Source organism: Rhinolophus hipposideros, assembly GCF_964194185.1.
Source record: "Rhinolophus hipposideros genome assembly, chromosome: X".
NCBI lineage: Eukaryota > Metazoa > Chordata > Mammalia > Chiroptera > Rhinolophidae > Rhinolophus > Rhinolophus hipposideros.
Genome location: NC_138046.1, coordinates 16,543,446 through 16,570,448, shown reverse-complemented (window position 1 = coordinate 16,570,448; position 27,003 = coordinate 16,543,446). Strand labels below are relative to the sequence as shown.

Genomic DNA, 27,003 nt, shown 5'->3' with positions numbered 1-27,003 from the left:
AAATTTAAAAAGTAAATGCAGGTTTGAAGAAACTGCTTGCAACATAGAATTAAGAGTAAGAGTTCTCTAATAAGCTAATAGTGCCTATAAATCAGTCAGAAACAAATTTCTAAAGTAGGCAAAAATACCAGGGATGCCAAAAAAATGTACACAAGTGAACACTTTGGTCAACATTGCTCAAGCAGTAGTTCGCCATAATCAGAAGTGTCTGGAGCTGATGGTAAACACTTTGAGCACCTCTTGTAATTTCAGAAGTCAAATGTGACTTGTATTCATCTTTTGTTATCAGTATATATTGAGTATTACAATTTTAATACAGTTTTTCTTTCTTAAAATATGTGTACATTTTTTGGCACCCTCTGTATAAATAGACGATTTAAAAATGAAGCGATAGAAATGGTTTATCATATGGAAGGATGGTTAAAGAAATGAAAATTAAAACACAAGTGAGATTCCTTCTGCTTGGCACAAATTACAATGGTTGATAATATTTCATGTTGGTGAACATGCGGGAAAAGGACTCATCTGCTAGTGAGCATGCAAATTGGTACAGCTTTTGTAAGAGCAAGTTGGTGTATATTATTACCCCAAATTTCTGTTCTCCTCACTAGTTTATAAGCTACATACTTATGCAGACTGCCTCTGTTCCTGACTTCATTTTCTGTTTTTGTATATGCTTTCTCCTAGATGGTGATATTTGTGCTTCTCATCTCAGCCTGGTAGCCTGACCTTGACTCCTGAGTTCCCTGATCCCTTCACAACTGCAAGTCATTCTCATACAAAATTTGACTTTACCTAGTCTGCACCTTTGAGAGTTTTGGAACAATATGCAAGTTCAAGTCACCATCATGTTGTCTTGCTGACTCTCATGTGACAAGACCAGCATTTGAGTTGCTTGCTTCTGCCCTTGTTCTTCTACCTGTTGCTCCCTCTGCAGCTGTCAATCACATACATGTGTAGTCGTACAAAAGCTGTTTGCTTTTTCTATTTGTCTTGTGAATGTTGTCATTTGCTTCTTATATATTATATTAGTGTTGTGTACCACTCAGTGATATAAAACTTTCAGTAATTGTAAATTTGCGTAAGTTCGGGTGAGAATGGCACCCAAGCAAAACAAACAAACAAACAAACAAAAACCACCAATAAAAGACAAAAACAAGAAAGTGGATGATAGAAATGCAAGACAAGTGAAGAGGGCAAGAAAGGTGATGTCTATTGCAAACAAAATGAGAGTTCTTGAAATGTTTCGATAATGGTGGAAAAAAGACCTCTGTAGGGTGTTTTTTGGTGTTAATGAATTTACAATTTGTACAATAAAGAAAAATCAGAAAGGTATTAGGGCTATCAGAAAAATCGGAAAGGTATTAGTGTATCGAGGGGCATACCAGAATCATTGAGAAAATCACACATAACTCGAAATCCCAAAATATAGAGAATGGAAAGAGATTTGCACTCATGGCTACTAAAATAGAGAAGGCCAAATAGGCCTCTTTCTGCATGTATAATCCATCAGCGAGCATCACAAAAATGCAAGTTTAAATTTCGATCTGGATGAAAAGTTCTAACATTTTTTCATGAGTAATGGGTGGTTGGATAGGGTTAAGAACTACTGTGGTCTATGAACAGAAGTGGCTGGCAGAGGAAGCAGATCATGAAGCTTCTGCAGAGTATCCTGAATACCTGAAGAAAATGATTGAGGAAAATGGCTATTTGCCAAACAGGTCTTCAGTGCTGATGAAATGGTCCTATTCTGGAAGCACATGCCTGCTTGCACATATGGCAAAGGATGAGAAAAAGACCAGAGGCTTCAAGCCTGGAAAAGACAAGCGCAAAGTTCTACTTTGTTCCAATGTAAACTTTTTGATTAAACCCATGTTGCTTCACAGACTTCGAAATCTATGTCCTCTTATAAGAGGATGTGAGAAATGCTTTCCTGGCTACATGATGGGAAACCATAACATTGGGATCACTGAGAAACGCTTTTTGGGCTGGTTTTTGAAGTATTGTGTTCTTGAGGTTAAACAACATTTAAACCCCAAAAATCTTGAATTCAATGTTGCTGATTCTGGACACTGACAAAAGTACAATAGTAAATGCTTCTCTTTGTGTTAAAATTATCTCCATCCCTCCCCCCGACCTGTAATAACTCCAGTCCTTCAACTCATGCATCTGGGAGTGCTAAAAATGTTCACGATGTACTGCCCTCAGCATATGTTTGACTACCTTGCAGAACTTATGAGAGAGACACCAGAACTCACTGTGAGAGAAGCTTGGCAAATTTTCTCCATTTGTCACACTCTAATGATAGTAGAAGAATCAGTGAGAACAATAAAACAATCAACCCTTAATGGAGCCTGGTGGACACTTTGGAATGAAGTTGTAACTGATTCTGAAAGTTTCCTTCCAGTGGTCGAACTTGAAAATATTGTTTCTGCAAAACGTTTAGTAGTGAAGGATTTGAAGAAATCGAATTAAGTGACGTTGCTGAATTGTTAAGTTGTCATCCTCAGAAGACAGTTGAAAAATATTTCAGAGATATGATCACCTTAGAAGTTGATAAAAGAGGTCAGCATAGGTTAACATTCAGAACTCAAAGAATGTTGAAGTACCCACTCTGCAAATCAAAATGCTGTGATTATTCAGAGGGAAGAAGTTTCTGGTGGAATAGTTACTGACCTTCAGGCAAGGCTTAAATGATTACCCACAACCCTCTAAAGAAAGCAGTAATACAAACAGCAGGCAGAGAAGCTGCACACAGAGAGTTGAACCTTGGGATTCAGAATCTGATCAGCTCTGATGCTGTGGTGATCCACATGTCAGAGGATGAAAGTGAAGCAGAAGACAGTTTACTTATCTCCAGACAAAATCTAATCTTCTCCATTCTTTCCCTATCACGAGTGTGATGACCAGCATTTTCACTGATGCTTGATTATCCTCACCTTGAGATCAGAGAGAAGTAGAAATGAATTGCCCAATAATCACTATTGCTAATGTAAATTTAATGCCATCAACATTCATTTTACTTAGTGTTTTATTTCAGTGACAAACCAGTTGTCTGAGCTTTCATAATATTCCCTTCCCTGCCCCAGTTTTCACCCAAAGTTCATAAATTCCTCCAACACAAATTCCCCTGATGATGAGGGTTTTGGGAACTCAATTCTAGTATGTAAGGAGGGGGCTACTCTACTTGGTTGGACATTACAATTTTGTACCTTGACCTGAAATTTATATGAATTCTGTTTAGCCCTAACTTGCTATCTCAACAGAAAGGATCCAACCCTCTCCTTTTAACCAGTTGGATATAAATTAATTTGTTTTTCAGCAATTGTATCAGGTCCTGAAAGGCAGTATATTTATAATGGATTCCTGGGTTTACTTGGATATCCGATCAAAGAGGAGATGCTGCTAGAGTTCATTTCCATCGATTTTCTCTGTTCCCATATGTGGTCTTCCCAGTGATTGAAACAGTTGAATATCTTCCAGAAAAAGATATTGATACTTTCTCTTCTGGAGAAATCCAGTAATCTCCCACCCCAACGTGGAGGTCTGAATTATAGGCTACATATATCTGAGTTTGAAGTGATCAGAGAAAAGGGGAAAAAATACAAAAGTTAAAAGGGCTTACTTGCGTAGTTACAGTTGAGATGACAGACATTCCTCAAGTTCAAAAGAGGCACATGAAAGTTGAAAACCCATGATAGGGTGCTTTGGAGCTAGTGACTAGTCACAGTGCCAGAGGATCTTATACTCTTGCTCTAAGCCACTGATTCTCAATACTGACTGCACATCAAAATCATGATGGGGACCTTTGAAAAAAATACAGATTTCTGGGACCCGCCCTTAGACACGCTGAATCAGGGATGGGGCCAGCATCTGTGTATTTTGAAAGCTCCTCAAGTCATTTTTTTATACAATCATGATTGCAAACCACTGCTCTACGTCTAAACAGAATTATAATGGAAATATTCATATAACGCAAATGGTATGGGCTCAAGAGCTAGGACACCTTGATTTCAAGTGTCTACTCTGCACTAGCTAAATGGATGGTCTTATTCAAATCACTCCCCTCTTACCTTATCTGTCAAATGAAAGAATAGGATCCATCTCTAAAGTCCTTCTATCTCTGACATTGTTACCTTGAGAGAAAGGTGTTTCATCCTCATTGGTTGATTTTGGGAGTACCCAAGCCCTTTCATAGAGACCAAGGTAAGTAGTAGTATTATTGTATGGTGTTCTTGTTATTTTAAAAATTGTACTTATTGTTCAAGCATTACCACATTTTAGTCCTTCCCAGAAAAGAGAGTTAGGCATAGATGCCATAAAAAAAGTGAAACAAACATAGCACAAACTTCTTGGAAGGAAAGATAGCACCTCCTGTGAGTTTCTTTTTATGTGATAATTGCTATTTTTCTTCTGAGTTACAGGGTTTAGAGAAAATAACGCATGGATATTTTAAGGAAAACACTAACATTTTGTGTCTACTGTTTCCATAAACGAAAACAGAGAACTCTATATGGTTCCTGTTTCAAGTTTCCATGGATACTTGGCAAAGTCTTAATCATATCTAGAGGTAAACATTAAGTCAATGATTGTTTTACCAGTTTAAACAGTGGTTCTATCTGCCATTAAATAATGTACTTTCCTGATTTTACCATTCATTGAGAATCCTGCATTGGCAATTTTTTCCCTCTTAATTTGACCAGAATTAGAAAAATAAAATTTTAAATGAAACAACATAAATCAGGAACTGTTAATATAAAATAATGTAATGGGAAACTGACTACTGCGTGATTTTAGTTGTCATAGGAATGCCTAGACTTTGGCTTGATACATGGAAATATTTGTCTAGGGCCCAGGTCATTTGAAATAAAACATTGAGATAAATTTAATTCTTGGTTAAGTCAATATCCAGTTAAAATAATCTAAGATGTATCATTCATGAGGGTAATAGAGCATTTTAATATGGTTGAGTTTAACAAATCAGCAGAACTTATAGGAAGGAAGATGTGAAAGGTGGTATAGTGGTAGAAAAAGATGTTAATGACAGACATTGATTCAAGATGGCAGATTAGAGAATATAAAAGTGCAAAAATAAATGACAAAACTGCCATGTAAATAGGTGTTTCTTTTTTTTAAGTTAAGAATAGTCCCCAAAATTGAAAATCTAAAATTTCTTTTAGTACATTTTATGTACAGTTTGAGTGGAAAGAATCTTTCTGTCACCAAATGGCTCAGGTAAATGTTTGTGTTCAGTATTATGAAGTGCATGGAAATTTCCTTTCCAGACATATTTAACCACTGGGAGAAAAAAAAAAAGAGTGGAAGAGAAATGGAACCCAGGCTGCTGAAATTTGTAGAAAATATTAGAAAACTGGCATTACATTTAAAAAGAAACTTTTCTTTGTTTAAAATCTTTTAAGTTCAAAATGCAGAGATGGTTCTTTAAACTAGACATTGGATTACATAGCTGCCACCACCTGAATGCTAATAAAGGGCTTCTACAGTGTGGATAGCCTAAAAGAGTCTGTGAATCATGTTTGTGCTGTGAAATACATTGATCACTGAACTTTACATAGTATTATTGCCTTTTAATGGCCTTTGATGTCAGTGTATTCTGGTTGTTTATCTAAGAATTTAGAAATAAATATGATGTGCTATGAACAAAGTGTATATATTCTTGAGAACCATAAAATCAAAGAGAAAATAGAGGAAAGGATAAATAGTATATTTCATTTGCATGAATAACAAATATCGAGAAATCAAATATGAATCTAGTGTACTTGAGACATTACACTTCATCTTTCTTGCATTGTTATGTAAAGCCTAAGATGTAATTAACTCATCATTGCAAACAGCTAGAGTTGGCTCTTGATGAATTGGTAATGGTGAGTGCGATAATGAGAACAAGACACATAGAGTGAGGACTTTGCCACTGGCTTCCTGTCTGCCCTGGGCTGGGGACTCCCTCTTTCTGAATGAGTGGTGTTTAGTCCTGGCAGAAGAACCCTTGGGCTCTTGGTGCATGAGAAGCCAGCACGGGGCCTAAGGCTTCGCAATCAGACCTGTTTTCGTCCCGTCACTCCAATTGCCAGCTTTGTCTGTGAGCATATTTTTTAACCACTTCAGACTTGGATTTCTAATCTGTAAAATGGGGTCAAAAATACCTGCATTATAGGACTGCTGTAAGGTTACATAAAATGCTTAGTACAGTGCCTGGCACATAGTAAGCACTCAATAAATTGTTGCTATCATTATTATTATTATTATTACATGAATAAGCATTATAGAACTAGAATATGATAGTTTATTCCTGTGTTTGCAAAATTTTAATATTTTGATATTTCATCTAATTTCCCTTGCAATAAAGTATGCATGAAGGTTTTAAGAAGAGACAAGGAATAACAATTGATTTTTAATATTTTTCTTCGCTTCTGAAAGATACCTGAAACAACAATTCCTTTGTCCCTATGTTACTCCTTGACCTGTGGTGATTCCATGTACTTTATTTACAATGAGGTTATCAAAGCATGATATTTATTTATGTACTGATTAAAGGTAATGACTTTTTCACATCCAGAGTATTCCTATTCTGTAGAAAATAATCCACCAACTTGTTCCACTTTAATATGATTAAATCACTCTTTATTGATAGGAGCTAAAGATAAAGCTATGTTAAGACCTGGTTTGCTTAAACCACAAGTTATTAGCTCAGCTGCCTTTGAGAGAAAGTAATCTTACTGGATGAGGACAATTCCTCATAGCTAGCTTCTGAACTTTTTTTGTATTTCATGTATTCTGTGATGGCATTCAAGAAGTTTAAAATAATGGTATTCAGAATGTGGAGTATTTATCGTCGCTGTAATGCTGTGTCTGCTAAGCAACAGAACTGTCATCGCCATAATTAATGTCCTCACTGCCTCTTACCCTGGATGGTTGTAGTGGCCTCATAACTCACATCCCAACCCTTTCAGTGTTTTAACTTGGAGTCTTTTGTGTTCTAGTATATCTATCTAGTAGTTTCTGGTGCTCAGCACCTTGTTGCCTGACTTAACTTCCCTTGTGCACAATTCTGATTCTGTTACTTCCTTGTCCAAAAGTCTTCAGGGACTGCCTGTTGTCTCTGTATTCCACTACTTAACCTTTACATCATGGCCCTATCCCGGTGTACCTTAACCAGTTTTGTCTGCCATTGTTCTCTTGCATACAATATATGTGCTCGTCCCTGTCTTCCTCAGCCCTGTCTAAATACTAGAGATCTTCAGCCTATAGGTCAACCCTGATCTCTTAAGCTTGTCACTTAAGCTCTGGCGGGTAAGATCAGAAATTAGACTTACCAGCTGAAGCTAGAGTGCCTGAAGTGAGCCTACCAAGCTATGGTCTCCTTGTTCTCCTCCATCATTGCAAACACCTAGTATTACTTCTTGATTAATTGGTAGTGGCATGATGAGTGCTATAATGATCAGAACACGGGACTTAGAGTGAGGGCTTTGCCACTGACTTCTTGTCTGCACTGAGCTGGGGACTCTCTCTCTCTCTCTCTCTCTCTCTCTCTCTGTGTGTCTCTCTCTCTGTGTCTCTGTCTCTGTCTCTGTCTCTCTGTCTCTGTTTCTGTCTCTCTCTCTCTCTCTCTCTCTCTCTCTCTCTCTCTCTCTTGGGAGAGTGCAGCTTAGTCCTAGCTGGATGACCCCAGTCTGTAGGGATGAGTTTCTCCCTTACTTCTTAAGCTTCCAGCCTACTAAATTAGGTCATCCTCACTGAACTCTAAGCCCCCTTCTCTGGGGCCCTGAATGCTACCTACTTAATTTTGGCTCTGGATACAAATCTCCTTGTTTGGGCTCCTGAAACGATTAAGTGGAGATCTATGTAAACTCTGTTCTTAGATTCTAGCCAGCTTGATCTGAGTATCATCACATACACAGTATATTTATTTACCATTGGGCTTCAAATCGTTCTGTTCATGCTCTTGTGTGTAAATGCTAGCCTGGAATGTACTTAAGTTTACCGTACCCTAGATTTGGCATCTAGATCTGGCATTGGCAAACTAAGGCCCTTTGGCCTAATCTAACCCAACTGGTTATTTCCCCCCCAAAATAAACTTATTGCAACCCAGCCATGCCCACTCATTTATGTATTGTCTATGGCTGCACTACAGTGACAGAATTGAATAATTACAATAGAAACCATACAGCCTGCAAAACCTTAAATATTTATCAGATTCTTTACAGAAAATGTTTGCTGACCCCCGATCTAAAGCCAAGTAGTACCCCCAACCTTGATATTGCTTATTCTTTGATAATTCCTCATTCCAGAAGGCCAGTTTATTGAGACTATGAAGATAGGTTCCAACCCATTCAAACTACTTGCTTTTACTTGAATTTCCCTGTTTCTTTGTCATCTTCCTAAAATGGCCTTTCCCTGTGTTTTGCTTTTTAGTGAAAGAGGTGCCATAGTCATGAAGTCTATTACAATAGCCTTATGATATTTTTTAAATGTAATATCAGATTCTAATATGAGAGTCTTTCAACACTGCCAGTATCTTTCAACATGACCTTCTAGTAGCTCTAAGATTAGGCTTTTCAATTCTTCAGTGTCTCTTAACATCAGGTCTTCTGAGCTCCATAGCTTCCAAAATCTACAATTGCCAGATCTTCTAAATGTTACAGCATCCATATCTTCCAGTCTCTGGCCTGCAACATCTCCAGTGCCAATGTCTTCTAATCTTCTCAATATTGGGGTCATTAAAATTCTAGATCTTCTAATATCTCCAGCAATCAACCTTCAAGTTTTAGGTCTTATCTTTCAGAGTCCAAAGTTCAACTTTCAGTTTTATTATGTTCCCAATCCTCCGATGTCTCCTATATACAAGTCTCCTAGAGTCCATGTATTTCATTTTGTCCAATTCCAGTATCTCCTAGCATTTATATAATTCAGTTCCTACAACTTTTAGTGTCTTCTAAATCCTGATTTTATAATATCTTGTTATTACCAGTTCCTCCAATGCCCAAGTCTTTCAATATCTCCAAGAACCTGGTCTTCCAACATTCAGGTGTTCCAACATCCCCAATGTCTGAATGACTAGGTCTCTGAACATCCTGGTCTCTTAAAGTCTAGGTCTCCAATTGTCCAGGGGCGCCAACATCTTTGAAAGGTAGCATCGTTCAAACTCTGTGTCTTTTAACAAGAGTATGTCAATATCCACGTTTTCCGATGTCTCCCAATATCCAGGGCTTCTGATTTTAGGATTTCTAAATGTCTTGGTCTTCTGTTGTTCATGTCTTCTAATGTTTAAGGCTTCCAAGGTCCAGGACTTGCAGTGTCTCTAGTGTTCAGGGCTTCCAGGATCCATGGCTTCCAATATCCACTAATTCTAACATTCAGGGCCTCCAAAGACTCCAATGTCCAGAATAACCAATGTCCTCAAAATCCAAGGCTTCCAATGTCTCCAACATCCTGTGCTTCCAATGTCTCCAATGTCCAGGGTTTCCAATGGCGCCAGTATCAAGATCTTCCAACATCTCCAGGTCTTCCAGCAATTCCAAGTCTTCCAAGTGATTCCAAGTCTTCCAACAACATCAGCGTCTTCCAGCTAATCCCAGTCTTCCAGAAAATCCACGTCTTCCAGACAATCCACGTCTTCCAGACAATCCATGTCTTCCAGACAATCCAGTCTTCCAGCAATTATAGGACTTCCACAAAATCCATGTCTTCCACGAAAATCCACATCTTCCAATGGTTTCAAGGTCTTCCAGACAATCCACGTCTTCCACCAATTTCAAGGTCTTCCAACTAATCCACGTCTTCCAGAAAAATCTAGGTCTTCCAGTCAATCCACGTCTTCCGGAAAGAAATCCAGGTCTTCCACTCAGTCCACATCTTCCAGAAAAATCTGCATCTTCCACCAAATCCAGATCTTCCATTCAATCCACATCTTCCAGAAAAATCCAGGTCTTCCAACTAATTCATGTCTTCCACTAAATCCACGTCTTCCAACAAAGCCATGTCTTCCAGAAAATCCATGTCTTCCACTTAATCTCAGCCTTCCACAAGTATGTCTTCCTAGAGATCCACGTCTTCCAGTAACCTCCAGGTCTTCCAGCAAACCTACGTCTTCCAGACAATCCAGGTCTTCCGGACAATTCGGGTTTTCCTGAAAAATCCATGTCTTCCAGAAAAGCCATGTCTTCCAGGAAATACATGTCTTCCAATGACCCCCAGGTCTTCCAGACTATCCACATCTTCCACAGAATCCATGTCTCCCAGCAAATCCTTGTCTTCCAACAATGCTGTGTCTTCCATCAAATTCATGTTTTCCAGCCTACCAACGTCTTCCAACAAAGCCACATCTTCCAGAAAAATCCACGTCTTCCAACAAAACTATGTCTTCCAGAGAATCCACATCTTCCACCAAATCCAGGTCTTCTATCAATCCACATCTTCCGGAAAAATCCAGGTCTTCCAGCAATCCATGTCTTCTACCAAATCCAGTCTTCCAGTCAATCCACATCTTCCAGACAAAACCTATGTCTTCCACTTTATCCAGGTCTTCCAACAAAAGCAAGTCTTCCAGAAAATTCATGTCTTCCACAAATATATGTCTTCCGAGGGATCCATGTCTTCCAGTAATCTCCAGGTCTTCCAGCAAATCTACGTCTTCCAGACAATCCAGGTCTTCCGGACAATTCGGGTCTTCCTGAAAATTCACGTCTTCCAAAAAAGCCATGTCTTCCAGGAAATCCAGGTCTTCCAGTGACCTCCAGGTCTTCCAGAAAATCCATATCTTCCATCATCTTCATGGCTTCCAGAAAACCCATGTCTTCCACAAATCCTTGTCTTCCATCAAATTCATGTCTTCCAGACTACCCACGTCTTCCAACAAAAATACGTCTTCCAGAAAATCCATGTCTTCCAGAAAATCTATGTCTTCCACCAAATCCAGGTCTTCCATTAATCCACATCTTCCGGAAAAATCCAGGTCTTCCAGCCAATCCGTGTCTTCCACCAAATCCAGTCTTCCGGTCAGTCTACGTCTTCCAGACAAAATCTACGTCTTCCAAACAATCCAGGTCTTCCGGACAATTTGGGTCTTCCTGAAAATCCACGTCTTCCAGAAAAGCCATGTCTTCCAAGAAATACATGTCTTCCAATGACCCCCAGGTCTTCCAGATTATCCACGTCTTCCAGAAAATCCATATCTTCCATTAAATCCATGACTTCCAGAAAATCCATGTCTTCCAGCAAGTCCTTGTCTTCCAATGAAGCTTTGTCTTCCATAAAATTCATGTCTTCCAGCCTACCCACATCTTCCAGAAAATCCATGTTTTCCAACAAAGCCAAGTCTTCCAACAGAGCCATGTCTTCCAGAAAATCCATGTTTTCCAACCAAGCCACATCTTCCAGAAAATTCATGTCTTCCACTTAATCCTGGTCTTCCACAAATATGTTTTCCTAGAGATCCACGACTTCCAGTAACCTCCAGGTCTTCCAGCAAATGTACATCTTCCAGACAATCCAGATCTTCCGGACAATTCGGGTCTTCCTGAAAATCCACGTCTTCCAGAAAGGCCATGTCTTCCAGTAAATCCGTGTCTTCCAATGATCCCCAGGTCTTCCAGAAATTCCATATCTTCCAGCAAATCCATGGCTTCCAGCAAATCCATGTCTTCCAGCAAATCCTTGTCTTCCAACAAAACTGTCTTCCATCAAATTCATGTCTTCCAGCCTACCTATGTCTTCCAACAAAACTGTCTTCCAGAAAATCCACGTCTTCCAACCAAGCCACGTCTTCCAGAAAATCCACGCCTTCCAGAAAATCCACGTCTTCCAACAACTACCCAGTCTTCCAACAGCGGGCTCAATCTCCACGTCTTCTGTCTTCTGACATTCAGGTATTCTAACATGTTTCATTGTCCAGGTCTTCCAACATTTCCCCAGGTTTAGCCTTTCTCAAAATTAGTTTTCCCAAGCCTGAGCCTTCCCATGTTCAGATCTTTCCACAGATAGGTCTTCCAACTCAAATATTCCTGCTTCTAGTAGAATTAGCTTGAGAAAATTTAATAGGGCATCCCTTCTTATAGACCAGATCTTATAGGTCAACTGTACTACAGCCTAATAGTGGTTTATTTTTGCTATTACCCTGTTTCCCTGAAAATAAGACCTAGACGGACAATCAGCTCTACTGTGTCTTTTGGAGCAAAAATTAAAATAAGACCCGGTCTTATATTATAGTAAAATAAGACCGGTTCTTACATTAACTTTCGCTCCAAAAGATGCATTAGAGCTGATTGTCCAGCTAGGTCTTATTTTTGGGGCAACACAGTAGGAAATGTGTATTTATTCTATAGAACTTACAGTGTTCATGAAATAGCATCTATAGAATAAACACACATATGGGATTGCTGTGATAAATTTTGCTACATACGAATGCTTTCAATTTTCATATAGTCAACTATGTTTAGGTGCAAGTGAAATTCTTATTTTAATGAGAAAAATTCCTGTTTAGAGACCTTATTATTTTAGATAAAGTTAACATGCAGTGTATTTATCCATTTTTATAAATCAATTTTTGTTTGGTCTTATATAATAATAATAATAATAATAATAATAATAATAATAAATACTTAACATAGCATTTGCTACATCCAGGCACTGTTCTAAGGTCCTTACACACATCAACTCATTTAATCTTCACAAGAACCCACTGAGGTAGGTACTATCATCCCTGTTTTGCAGATGAGGAAACTAGTACACAGAGATGAAGTAACTTGTCCAAAGGATACAACTAATGATAGAGTTGGGATCTGAACCCAACTAGCCTATTTCCAGAGTCCATGATACTAACCACTATGCTATAATATATGCTGTTAAAAGTCCAGATGAGAATTACAGGATCCTAAGCTGGATTGCTCCCATTTTATGTGTAGACTATTATAAGATCTTACATACAGATGGCCTCACTTTTATCTTGTTACTATCAGAACCTACTTTAGATTCACAGATCTCATTTCTCAACTAGCTATTATCATTCTCTTGCTCATGTACCGTATTTCCCCGAAAATAAGACCGAGTCTTATATTGATTTTTGCTCCAAAAGATGCATTAGGACTTATGTTCAGGGGATGTCATCCTGGAAAATCATGCTAGGGTTTATTTTCTGGTGAGGTCTTATTTTCGGGGAAACACAGTATATGGAACTACGTATAAGCACTTCCCATACTATTTTCAGTTTGGGTAGAAATAATATAAGGAAGCATTGAGTTCAAGTACCCTTTGCTTTAGAATCATATTTATAGTTCCATGCTTTGAGTACTGGTGCTTGGAATTTAACTCTCCTATCTACTTTAATTCCTTATCTCTGGCCGTTCTCCAATTTGGACCTTGCTATCTAGACCACCTACCATTAGTTTGTTCTTGACCTCCAGGATCCACCTGCTTCAAATAGCACTGACCTTGGATTTCTGACCACTGCCTGTATCTGACTAATGGTAACTACAACTCCTTAGCTCCCAGCATGCTGACCTAGAGAACTAATTACACGGTTCTCTAAGTCTCAGCTCCTATCAGGTGCTTCCAGCAACGTTGCTACCTGTTCCTCTGGCTGGCATGACAAGCATTAAAGCCACATAATAAAATTTTGGTTAGGCAAGGAATCTCTAAAGATTTAGAATCATCTACATGTTAATACAAATTAATCCTCCTCCTTTTTCCTCCTCCTCCTCCTCCTCATCTAAATACCTTACAAATGTCTAATGATTTAGTTTATAAAGTGTCACTTCATTTTTTTCCATTCACTAAACAAATATTTACTGAGCACCAACTATATGACAGCCATATTTTAATGGAACTTAAAATCATCTGGGAGAAGCAGACAATATTCAAATAATTGAATAATTATTTATCAGTTGTTATAAGGCCATGAAGGAAAAATAAGTATAGGATGCTGTAAGAGTCTGGAAAGGTAACAGAAGCATTCCTGACAAAGTAATATTTATGGTGACTGAAGGATCTGTTTTCTCACTTGATTATGACAGTAACCTTGTGACTTAGATAAGATGGATGTTTTTACATCAGTTTTACCGACTCAGAGGTTAAGCAGCAAGTACTAAAGATGGCATGGGATCGTGTATTTTGACTTCTTTTTCCTCCCTACTATTCCATGCTTCCTTAAAATACATAGTAAAGACAGTTTGGGCAATATATATCAAAAAGTATAAAAATGATGGTACTCTGACTTAGTGTTTTCACTTCAAAGAATCTACTCAAGGAAATTATTTAAAATGTGGATAATTCATGCACAGAGGTGTTCCTCACATGGTTATCTGGTATAGTGAAAAACAGAAAAACCTAAGGGTCGAACTTTAAGAGCATAATTAAGTAAATGTGCTATTTCCATGTGATGGAATATTATTCCATTAAAATATTTATGGTCTGTTCATATTATATAATGTTAAGTGAAAAGTCAGCATACAGGATTATATAAAGTGTGACTACAATTATTTTAAATATAAAATCAGAGACAAATGACTAGAAATAAGCACATTGATGACTGTGAATTAATTATCCTAGGTTCATAAGATAATGTGTGAGTTTTATTTATATCTTTATGTTCTTTTTTTCTTCCAAAGTTCTTACAGTGTAAAAGTATTTTATATTCAGGAATAATATTTAAATGACTGTGCATAAAAACTCATTTATTCATCTTTCTACTGCACATGTAATCAAGTTTTACTGTTGAAAACACTTCAAAATATATGTAAAGGCAAAGTGAAAAAATGAAAATCTCAAATAAACTCAATATTCAGAGATAATGCTGTAAAATTTTTGGTGTATATTCTTCCATACTATTTCACAGGTTATGTTTATTTTATTTTACAAAATGGTATACTGCCATTTAGCCTAGTTTTTCCACTGAATAAATTGTAAACATCTTCCCATGTCAGTAACTTTGCACCTCTATTATAATTTTAATACATAAGTTATTTACTTCATTAAGTTCTTTCCATTTACTTCATTAAGTTCTTTGTGTTATAAAAACTGCTGTGACAAGCACATATGTTGTGCAGAACAGAAAATGCCCTTGTCCTATGTGGTGGCCCTGTATATAATTGTGTGCAAATTTATTCAGATATTACTCAGAATAAATTCTTAAAAAGAGACTTGCTGATCTAAAGGATATGTACATCATAAAGCTTATCACAGCAAAAAAATTATAAGTAATCCAGGTGCCCAACAATTGGTGGTAAAATAAAAATATCTTGTAAATATTATGGAATACTATGCAGCCACTTAAGTTTATACCACAGAAGAATATTTGCTGAAGTGGGAATATGTTCACAAGATCTCTTTAGTGTAAGGAACAGGTCACATAAGTATATATAGTATTCAAATTTTGTAGAAAGGAAACTATATAAATGTCTTCAAAAAATAACCAGAAAAATATACACTAAAATGTTAGTAGTAAATGTCCCCAAAGAAAAATGGTTAAATTGTGGTGTAGTTACATGATGGGGTATTATATAGAAGTGAAATGAATGCACTACAGCTACACATAATAATATGGATAGATTTTACTTCAATAATGTTAAATTAAGATATCAAGTCCCAGAAGACAACGTATAAGAGGGTATCCTTTTTGTATTATTCAAAACCAAGTAAAACTAAACACTATGTTATTTAAGTGTATACACACACACACACACACACATACACACACTTGGGATTAAAATATTTTATTAAAAAGCAAAGGAATATCAATTAAAAATTCAGGATAATGGTCATTGGGGTTGAGGAAAGGAGGTTGGAATAAGAGAGGATCACAGAAGTAGGTTTGATGAGTGAGTTGGTGGGTGTTCATTACGTAACTAAAAGCATATTATTGATTATTTAATAATTGTATGATTTTTATGAAAATTAAACAAAAGAACAAGTTAATGGATCAAGGAGGGCCATGCATGGATCATTGAGACAGGATACATGATCTATGACAGCATGCATGGATTATTTATAATCCAATTCTGTGCACTTGATGTTCATGAATTTCTTAAGCAATTATCTCTGGGTGGCTCTTTATTCTCTATAGGGAAAATGTAATATATGAATTGGAAAATAAGCCCAAAGTTACATAGAGTAAGATCTCAAATATGTACAAAATACATAACAGGGACTGAAAAGCAAAGTGTTGACATGTTAATATTAATAATAAGCGCCTCTGCGTAGTGAGATTTCATATTGGTTTTTTGTTTCCTTATAATTTTTTTTAATCCAAATGTTATAGGGTGAGACTATGTTTTTTTTTTCTGTTATAAAAATAACACATGCGTATTATAAAAATAAAAAGGACAGTAGTATATAAAGGAACAAATGAAAATACCCCTCTCCCAGTCCCATTGCCCAGAGAAAGCCGTGATGATTTGTTTGCTTTGGATCTTCCAAGTACTTTTTCTGTTTCTGTGCATGTGTTCTTGTGTGTTTTACAAAATGAAATCATCCTATACATACAGCAGGTCCTCTAATAACATTTTGTTCAATTTCATTTCGTTAAAGTTGATGAGAAAAAAAAACAAAAAGAAAAAACGATTCCAGGCCCGGGCCAGTGACTGTGTGGTTTGCAGCCTCTCCCCATGTCTATGTGGGTTTTCTTGGGGACTCTGGTGCCCTCCCACATCCCAAAGATGTGCATGTGAGTGAAGTGGTGTGTCTACATTGTCCCAGTCTGAGTGAGTGTGGGTGTGTGTGGATGGCCCTGCGATGGAAGGGCGTCCTGTCCAGGGTGCGTTCCCTCCTCATGCCCTGAGGTGCCAAGAGAGGCTCCAGTCACCCGTGACCCTGAACTGGAACAAGCAGGTTGGAAAATCATTCTCTTACTTGTTTTTATTCATTTTTCTTAAATATATGTATAGCTCACATTTATTTCAATGTTTGATAATAGAAGCACTTGGGTCTTTTTTCAGAAGTTAGGTGATGTTTTTGTGACCAGAAATATGCTGTAGGAATTTAACTCTTGTTTCTATCAATTAGCCTGTGGTAAAATTGGTTTTGTTGTACATTGTTTCCCTTAAAGTTGCAGTTTCCAAGAACCTATCTACCAAATTAAGTGCGAACTTACTGTATTATTCTACAATTTGCTATCCCACGCCCCTTCCCCTTCTCACTCAATAGAAAGTCATTGTAACAGGTAGAATTCCATAGTAGGGTGTATTATGTATTTTATTCAACTCTTTGCACGTGATAGATCTTTAGGTTAACATCTTTTTTTTTTCTCTGTTACAGAGAATGCTATAAAAAGCATTCTTTTAAATATCTTAGAAGTATAACTGCTAGATCAAAAGTTTTGAGCTAAATTGCCCTCCTGGCATGCTGGACACTATCATTCTTTTGAATTTTGTCAGCATTTTGGATGAAAAATTCCTTTATTTTTCCCTACTCACTAGTAAAGTTAAGTATCTTTTAATATATTTATTGACTATTTGTATTCTGTTGGAGATTGCTTGCTCATCTTCGCTGCCTATTTTTCTATTATTGAGTCATTTATCTTTTTTCCTTGTTGATTTGCAGGAGGTCTCTGGATAGTAGAGCTGGTATCCTTTTGACTGCTATAGATTGCAAATGTCTGTCATTTGTCTTTTAAAAAATTTACTTATGATGCTCTTTGCCATAAAAATTTAATTATGTAGAGTCAAACATTAAAATTTTTCTTTTATAGTTTCTTGGTTTTGTCTCATACTTAAGTAGACTTCTGTATCCCAAGGTTATAAAAATATTATTCTATATTTTCTTGTAAATTTTATATATTTTTATTGCTCAGTGCTTTAATCTGTATGGAATTGACGTGTGTGTGTGTGTGTGTGTGTGTGTGTGTGTGTGTGTGTTGGAAAGTAGAATTTTTTCAGAAGAGATAGTTAGTTTTCCTAATTTACTTATTGTATCGAATTATATCTACACCGATTTGGAATTCTATTTTCATCATGAACTGTGTGGGTATGCTTTACATGTTTCTTTTCTGTTCAATTTTTGTCTATTACTGTTTTAATTACAGTAGCATGATAATATATTTTGAAATGTCATGGGGCTGCTCTTCTTTCGTCATTCTTTTTTTTTTTTTCCAGAATTTACTTGGCTATTCTTCTATATTTTCTTTATCCAGATGAATTATAGAATCAACTCTTCAACTTCGGTAAAAAGAAAAAAATCCCTGGAAGTGCCTTGGACCTTTTGAGTAATGTGTCAAGAATTGACATCCTTATGATATAGAGGTGTTTTTTTTTTTACGATATAGAGTTTTGCATTTATCTTGTATCCAGACATCATATTAAACTCTGCTCTTAGCTGTTTTTTTTCCAGTTAATTATTTTGAATTCCTAGGTACACAATCATATAAATAATGAAACGTTTGTCTTTTTCTTGCTAATGTTTGTATCTAATTTGTTTTTCCTTTTGGTACATTGATGAAGACTTTATGATTTCCAGAACAATGCAGATTTATATTGATTAATAAAGAACAGGCATCCTTCTCCTGTTTTTGACTTTAATAGAACTATCTCATTGTTTCACTCTAAAATATGATGATTGCCATTGTTTCTGATACCTTTTCAAGTTATGGAAATGCCCTTCTATTCCTGATTCCTGATTGACTTACAGTTTTGTCAGGAATGGATATACAATGTTATCAAGCGTTTGGGGAGTGGGAGGGTAGAAATGTAAATCCTCTCTCAGTTTCTTTGATGATTAGTTGATCTAGGTTTTCCATTTCTCCTTGAGTCAATTTTGTCGATTTAACTGTAAAACTCTTCCATTTCATCTGAATTTTCAAATGTATTGATTGGAAGTTGTATGTAATATTTTCTAATGTGTATTAATTTGCATATATATGGCTATAACTCTTTTTTATTCTCTTCCTTAACAGGACTGTCCATAGGCTTATAGATTTTATTTTCAGTTAACTATTAAAAAAATTGTCATTTTTTTATGTGAGGGTTCCTTTTGTTATGGAAGTGAGGGGAGAAAGTATGGATGGAAACTACAATTTTTAAAAAATACCACTTTCTGTTTTTGTTCTTTCTACATTCTTTGGTTCTGTTTGATCTCTTTCTAGATTATTTAGGTGAATGCTTAGTTTATTTTTAGTCTTTCTTATTTTGTATTTAATGCATTAAGTCATAAATTTTCCTCTAAATACATTTGACTGTATCCCATAGTTTACACATGCAGTGTTATAGTCCTTCTTTTGTCACCTATCTGTACTTAGTGTTGTACTTCGTTTTGTTCTTGGTTTTAATCTGAGAGTGGTTTAGAAGTGTATTTATGTATTTTAACATAGTTAGGTTTTACTTGATGTTTTGTTTCTCTATGCTTTTTTTCCTTATTACTGTTTATACTGTCTCATGATTGGAGAATATTTCCTATATGAATTATATATTTTGGAATATTTTCTTTGTGTCCTAATGTAATAAATTTTTACAAATATTCCATGGGCAATTGAAGCACATGTGTATTTTCTTTTTGCTTGGGTAATAGTATATCATATTTCTACATATTAAATCAAACTTGTTAATTGTTATTCAGATTTTCCCTTTTTATTTGCTTAATTTAAGTATTCTGATGAAAGTATTTAAAATCATCCACTGTTGTTTTATCACACTCTCCGATTTCTTAACTTTTTTGCTTTACATATTTGAAATTCTTTTTCAGTGCACTAAAGTCCATGATTGCTCTCTTCCAGTCAAGATGGCAGAGTAGTTTTATAGGTTATCAAAAAAAAAAAAGAATGATATGCAGATTTTTCTTTATTTCCAACTTTCAAAAATATTTCATGATTATTTTATTGGATTGTGTTAATTCACAGCACGAAGATACCTTCTTTTACCCATTTAATGCATTCTAGCCTTGACATTTTCTTGCCACTCTCCTTGATTTTTGTTTGCATTTGTCTGGTATATATTTATCCATTCCAATATTTTCAACTTTTCTGTGTTGTTTTGTTTTAGATGTATCTTTTCAAAACAGCACACAATGAGATTTTTTTTACTCCATCTGAAAATGTCTGCCTTTTAATTTACATTCAACCTTTCATATTTCTTACAATTCCATATTTATTAATAATTCTGTCAGTTTATTACTTTTATCTCTTCTTGCTAGATTTGTCAAAGTACGTGTCCTCTTTTTCCTATAGTGATTTAGGAGCTTGAAATATCACTTCTAATAGTGGTTGCACTGATATATATGTTGATTTTTTTTCACTTTAAATACTCTTGTATTACTGAAACTTTTAAAGTGAGCATATAATACCTTTGTAGTAAGAAAATAAAGAACAAACATCTGCTTTTCACTGTGACCAGTATTTGTTCCATACCAGTCTCACTCCCTTGCTCAGGCTCTCATCTAGATTTTATATTCTTCCACCAACCTCTTAGTCTCTCACTACTCTTGTCTATCCTCTTTTTTGTTATCAGATTATCTCCTTAAAATATAATTTTCTTCATATAACTCCATTCCTAATTATATGTAAAGTTCCACACCTGGCATCGAGTCCTCCATGACCTTCCCTACATAATCATCCCTGTTCTCTACTTGCCCGTGGACCATCTACTCTAGTCCGACTGGTTTCCTATGTATTCACAGTGTCCTACCCAACCCCACACAATCTATATACCTGTCTTAGAAGATAAGTTATTCTTCTGTCCTAATAATTTTCTATTAGGGATGACCTTCATCTTCATGGAGCAGAAATATTCTAGTCACAAAACTGTGGTGTGGACACAGACTTCATTTTTGAACATGAAGCCTTAAAGCATTTGACGTTTTTTGAACATATTGACATTTCCTAAAATGATTTAACTTTGAGAATGATATGAATGCCTCACCCCAACCCAAAGGTTTATTAACACTTTTTCCTTAATAACTGTGCTAATCAACCTCTCCTTAATTTAAATCTTTCCCCAGTTTCTGCAGTTTCTGAGTTCTCTATAGTAGAGGATAGTCAATCTCCCATTTGCTTGAGAGCTGTTTGGGGAATATCAGCTTTTACCCTGTGATCTTGGGGGTTATCATGATAACCCCCTTCTCCCAATGTACCACTCCTCTGATATCGTATATAGCTGTTACAGTTCCACTGACTCTTGTCCTTATGCTGCACTCCACATCCCAGGAGGAAACATATTTTCTTATCAATGCCAAGAAATAATCAATTATCTACAGTGCTCCCAGTCCCAACAAGACAAGATCTTTGGCATACTTTATGTTTTTATTTCTCTTACCATCTCCACATCACTGCCTCCAGAGTTCCAGAAGGGAATACTGCTACAAGCGTAGTGTTTTCCTGAGTTGGAGTTCTGCTGGATAAAGAAAGCTGAATTCTTTTTTTAAAAAATCTTATTGGGTAACAGTGTGTTTTTCCAGGACCTATCAGCTTCAAGACCTATCAGCTTCAATTTTCAGTCTTTAGTTGCGGGGGGGGGGGGGAGGGGGGAGGGGAACCACCATCCCATGGCGGGAATTGAAATGGTAACCTTGTTGTTGAGCGCTCATACTCTAACCAACTGAGCCATCCAGCCACCCCACCAGCAGCTCAGCAGCAGCTTGTCTTCAATCTACGTAGTTGTGGAGGACACAGCTCACTGGCTCATGTGGGAATGGAACCAGCAACCCTGTCGTTTAGAGCTCACGCTCTAACCAACTGAGCCATCCAGCCACCCCAGAAAGCTGAATTTTTGATGAACCACTGCCCTTTTCTAGACTTCAAAATATTTTTGGTTGTTTACACTATGCAAATTCTGTTTTAGGACTTTAGTTTAATAGTTTACTTAATTTTATAACCACATTACCAGTAATTATTGAGACAATACGTTTCCTGGTTACCATTGTTAGCACCAAGTCATTTCTCTTCTTGCATGCATTTCTTATCTTTAATGAAAATAAAAAACAAAAAACCTGGTTTTGTCCTGAAAGTATGGTAGAAAGTCTTAGTTTTTTTCATATCTCAATAAAGCCTCTCTTGGGTACCTAGGTTCCCTGGGAACATGTAGCTGCAAAAATCCACATGGGATGGGGTCTTGACGCGTCTAAACTCATTGCACCACCACCTTTTTATATGTGGATTTTTGTTTTATGTCATTCAGGAAGAACTCACCAAAATATGTGACTCAATTTTGAACCAAGCTCAGTATCAAAAAGCTCGCTGTCCTCATCAGCGCTGTGAAAAATGAGGATGAGCGCACTTGTGCAGTATCTGCCCAAACTTCCATAGGTGAGGAAGCCCACAGAACTGATTTAATATCCAGACTCAGGTGGTCCTGATACAGAGTTCGTCTGAGGATTGCAGTCATACGCATGCTCTGCAATTTGTTTTTTGCTCACTTTATGTTGTCCCTTTTGAGCACCATTGTGGATATTTGGCCTTTTATAGACTCTACTGTTTCCAGAAGAACATATTTTCATAGACCAGTGAGGGTGATTCCATGATAACTTCTGTGTCACAACTCAAAAATCTTTGAAAGTGTCTTTGCTTCCTCAAAAGAACAGGATGTTCCAGGATGATTGTAAAGTATGCTACTCTATAAGGACACCATTTGTTTTGAGAGCCCCCAACAGGGTAACACAGAGTCTACTATCCACTTTCATGATATATCAAAAGGATTACTTTTTCCCAAAATACATCACAAGTTCACATTATTGTTTTTAAATCATGATTTCTTTTTAACTGGTTTGATGAAGGCTTATTAATTCAATTTTTCATTTGTGTTTTTGTGCTACCAAATTTTTTCCTTTTCTACCAACTTTATTATACCATGCTATGTGTTATGAAATCATACCACGTGTTCAAATGAGTGTTGCCAACTTCCCAATTTAGCGGCCTTCATTATTTTCTTTATTAGCTTATATTTATTTAAAATGGCCACAAATTGTATTGCTCCAAACACTCTCCATCAGTATTTCTCAAACCCCAGTTATCTGCAACTAAAAATCTCCACCCTGGTCCAGGGAATTCCAAAATGTAGGACATAAGTAGCTCAAATAGAATATCAGGCAGTTATCTAAAAGTTATTAATGCTTTATTCCTATGGGAACTAGTGTCTCTTCTGTTGTAGGCAGCTTTGATGTTTCTTAAAGTCCTTTAGCTATTAAGGCCTAAATATAAAGTGCAGATATTTATTATCTCGGTACCAATTCATCTTTACAAATAGCAATTAAGAATATCAGAACATGTAGCCAGTGTCAGAAATCGTCAGGCTTAAATTTTTATCCAGAAACCTCAGATTGGCTTATTTCTATACACCTGTATAATTCACAATTTTGTTTGTTTACCATAAGCATCACGCACAAAACACCAAAAAATTAAGACAGCATACTTCAATTGCAATTTTATGTTCAAGTCACATTTATTTACCCTCCCTTTCTCACCTTCCCCCACTCCCACTAATCCAGGTGGTGACATTCTTTATGTATTTTCTTACAAAAACAAGGACAAAGCAGTTATTTAAAGGTTTAGTGCAAAGATCAACATGGATTAAGATATCCCATCTCGGTAAACCTAATTCTGAATTGAGTGGTAGTTTAATGACTGTCACAAAGATATACAAAGTTACTTTCTTCCAGGTTACTTTTTTGATAGGGTCTGTATTGCTAACCTATTGTGGTATAACAAACCACTTCAAATTTCAGTGACTTAAATCAATAACCTTTTATTATTATAAGCCTATGAGTTAGCCTGACATTTCTTCTCATCTTTGTTCCCTTTTCTTATGTGTCTGCAGTTGGCTGTGGGTAGGTTGGGAAGCTTGTTGATCTTGGCCGGGTTCTTTCCCATATTTGGTGGTTTGCTGGGATAACTAGGCTCTCATTCACATGGGCTTCCATCCACCATCAGACTAACCCGGGCACGTTCTCAAAGCATGTCTTGAGGCCTATACATGGAACTGGCACACTCGCTTCTGCCACATTCTGTTGGCCAAAGTCACAACGGATCCCAGATTCAAGTTGTGAGGAAATAAACTCCACCCTTTAATGGGAAGAACTGCAAAATCATTGCAACACATATGGACATAGGGAATCCATTAATGGTGGTCATCAACTGGAGCAGGTGCTTAGCTGTGTTGCCCTTGTCCGTGCTCTCTCACATATTTGTACTATGGTGCACTAGAATAGCCTCAGCTGAGACAAGTGGGGTCTGCAGCACATATTTTCTTGTCCTCCAGCACGCTTGTTCTCATGACAGGGCAGGGATTCAAAAGAGGATTTAGAAGGGACCAATCCTCTTAAGGCCTACAGATACAACTTGCTCATCATCACTTATACTACATTCTATTGGCCAAAGCAAGTTAAAGGGTGCTATAGACTTAATGTTTCTGTCCCCCTCCCCCAAATTTTATATGTTGAAACCTAACCCCTGATGTGAGGGTATCCGTGTGTGAGGGGCGTTTGGGAAGTGATTAGGTCATGACAGTGGAGCCCCCAAGAATGAATGTATTCATTTCAGAGAATATTTTCAAGTAGTATCCCTGCGTTATTGAAGATTATCTCTGGCCTGATATCAGCAAGACAACAAACTAGGAGGCCCCAATGTTCATCCTTCCCACAGAAACCACAAAAACAATAAACAAACAATTACATGTCAATGAGAATAGCTCTTGGTGAGCTCCAGAATACGAGTACAATTAAGAAGCTGAAAGAGGAATAAAACAACTGAAAGTCAAACAGAAATCAATTAACAAAATAACAAGAGTAAGTTCTGACCTATCAATAATTACCTTAAATGTAAATGGATTAAACTAAAGGCATAGACCCTGCCTAACGCTACTCTTGGTACCCCGGGAGGCTCTATCAGCAGCTGAACCTTAATCAGCCAGCAGGTGGCAGCAGGCCTCGGGGCGCCATGGAACTTTTCCTGAGCTTCCAAGTCCCAGTGATGGTGGCAGCCATACCTCCTTCACAGCGTGGCCACTCCCACACACCTCCAGGTCCAGCACAAGCAGTGACCAACCACGGTGCTCCTACCAAGTAGCACCGGGCCAATCACAGGGAGAGGCTAACGTTCATTGGCATAAGAACCCCTCCTACACACCAGAACCAACACACCAGGAAGCTGGCTTCAAACGACAGCGGAGCACCACCAATTAGCTCCACAAGCGACACACCGAAAGGGTGGTCTCAGCAGGCACCAGAGCGCCCTGGGACAAATCCCTATCCATGGGGGCAGCCCCCACACAGCAGTTAATACATTGATGTTGTAGCCAATCATCACAACCAGTCTGCCTGAGGGTCAATTACACTCACTGATGTGCCAACAGCAATCAAGGCTCAAACACAACAGGAGGGAACAGACAAGCCACACAGGGACACACCTGGAGCCTCTGGCTCAAGTGACGAGGGAGACTGCATCACTGGGCCCCAGAGGGCACCTGCTACATAAGACTTCCCAGTCAAGACTGGAAGATGTACTACATCTGCCTAATACACAGAAATAAACACAGAGATGCAACCAAAATGAGGAAACAAAGAAACACATCCCAAATAAAAGAACAGGAGAAAACGCCTTTAAGAGAACTAAGCAAGGGGCATCCTCTCAACCACAAGGTTGCCAGTTCGACTCCCGCAAGGGATGGTGGGCTGCACCCCCTACAACTAGCAACGGCAACTGGACCTGGAGCTGAGCTGCGCCCTCCACAACTAAGATTGAAAGGACAACAACTTGACTTGGAAAAGTCCTGGAAATACACACTGTTCCCCAATAAAGTCCTGTTCCCCTTCCCCAATAAAAAAAAAAATCTTAAAAAAATTGCCATTGGTATTTTGATAGGGATTACATTGAATGTATAGGTTGCTTTGCGTACTATGGGCATTTTAATGATGTTAATGTATTAGGCAGATGTAGTACATCTTCCAGTCTTGACTGGGCAGTCTTATGTAGCAGGTGCCCTCTGGGGCCCAGTGATTCAGTCTCCCTCGTCACTTGAGCCAGAGGCTCCAGGTGTGTCCCTGTGTGGCTTGTCTGTTCCCTCCTGTTGTGTTTGAGCCTTGATTGCTGTTGGCACATCAGTGAGTGTAATTGACCCTCAGGCAGACTGGTTGTGATGATTGGCTACAACATCAATGTATTAACTGCTGTGTGGGGGCTGCCCCCATGGATAGGGATTTGTCCCAGGGCGCTCTGGTGCCTGCTGAGACCACCCTTTCGGTGTGTCGCTTGTGGAGCTAATTGGTGGTGCTCCGCTGTCGTTTGAAGCCAGCTTCCTGGTGTGTTGGTTCTGGTGTGTAGGAGGGGTTCTTATGCCAATGAACGTTAGCCTCTCCCTGTGATTGGCCCGGTGCTACTTGGTAGGAGCACCGTGGTTGGTCACTGCTTGTGCTGGACCTGGAGGTGTGTGGGAGTGGCCACGCTGTGAAGGAGGTATGGCTGCCACCATCACTGGGACTTGGAAGCTCAGGAAAAGTTCCATGGTGCCCCGAGGCCTGCTGCCACCTGCTGGCTGATTAAGGTTCAGCTGCTGATAGAGCCTCCCGGGGTACCAAGAGTAGTGTTGTGAGGGTCATGTGAGTGGTGTTCATCAGGTCAATATAGCTTCAGGTTTGGTGCCAGTGCTGTGCCTGGGGCCACTCTGCAAAAGGGTCAGCCCACCAAGGCCAGCCTCCACCTACCTAAGGCCTACAGACCCTGAGAGTTTTTCAAGAAAGTCTGCAGTGTGTGCTGGGATTAGTTGACCACAGCTAAAAGTGTCTCTGGTCATGTGTGAGCCAGGGCAAGCTGTTTGCTACTGAAAGAGCCTCCTGTGGTGCCTGAGTCAGGGCTGGCTGGGGCCTGGGAAAGTGCCTCCAGCTGTGTGCAAGTTGAGTGGGGCGGGGTCCCAGGGAGTTACCGGAGAGGAGCAAGTGGAGTTTACCAGGCCAATGCAGATTCAGATTTGGCCCTAATGGGCAAGGGCTTAGCACAGGAAAGATAATGCCTGCCCATTGGCTGCACGGGAGAAGAGCTCAACACAGAGATAATGGTGGCTGTCCTTCCAGCCCTCATCCTGA

The 27,003-nt window shown here is 38.0% G+C and overlaps 1 long non-coding RNA gene across 1 annotated transcript in view; it reads left to right on the top strand.

Moving 5' to 3' along the window:
• The window catches only part of LOC308495481, a 63,285-nt gene extending 41,864 nt beyond the window's left edge, over positions 1-21,421 (top strand). The window contains exon 4 of the long non-coding RNA XR_013992991.1: positions 688-21,421. This is a non-coding gene — a long non-coding RNA (uncharacterized lncRNA). The remainder of the gene's footprint in view (positions 1-687) is intronic.
• Positions 21,422-27,003: the final 5,582 nt, after the last annotated feature.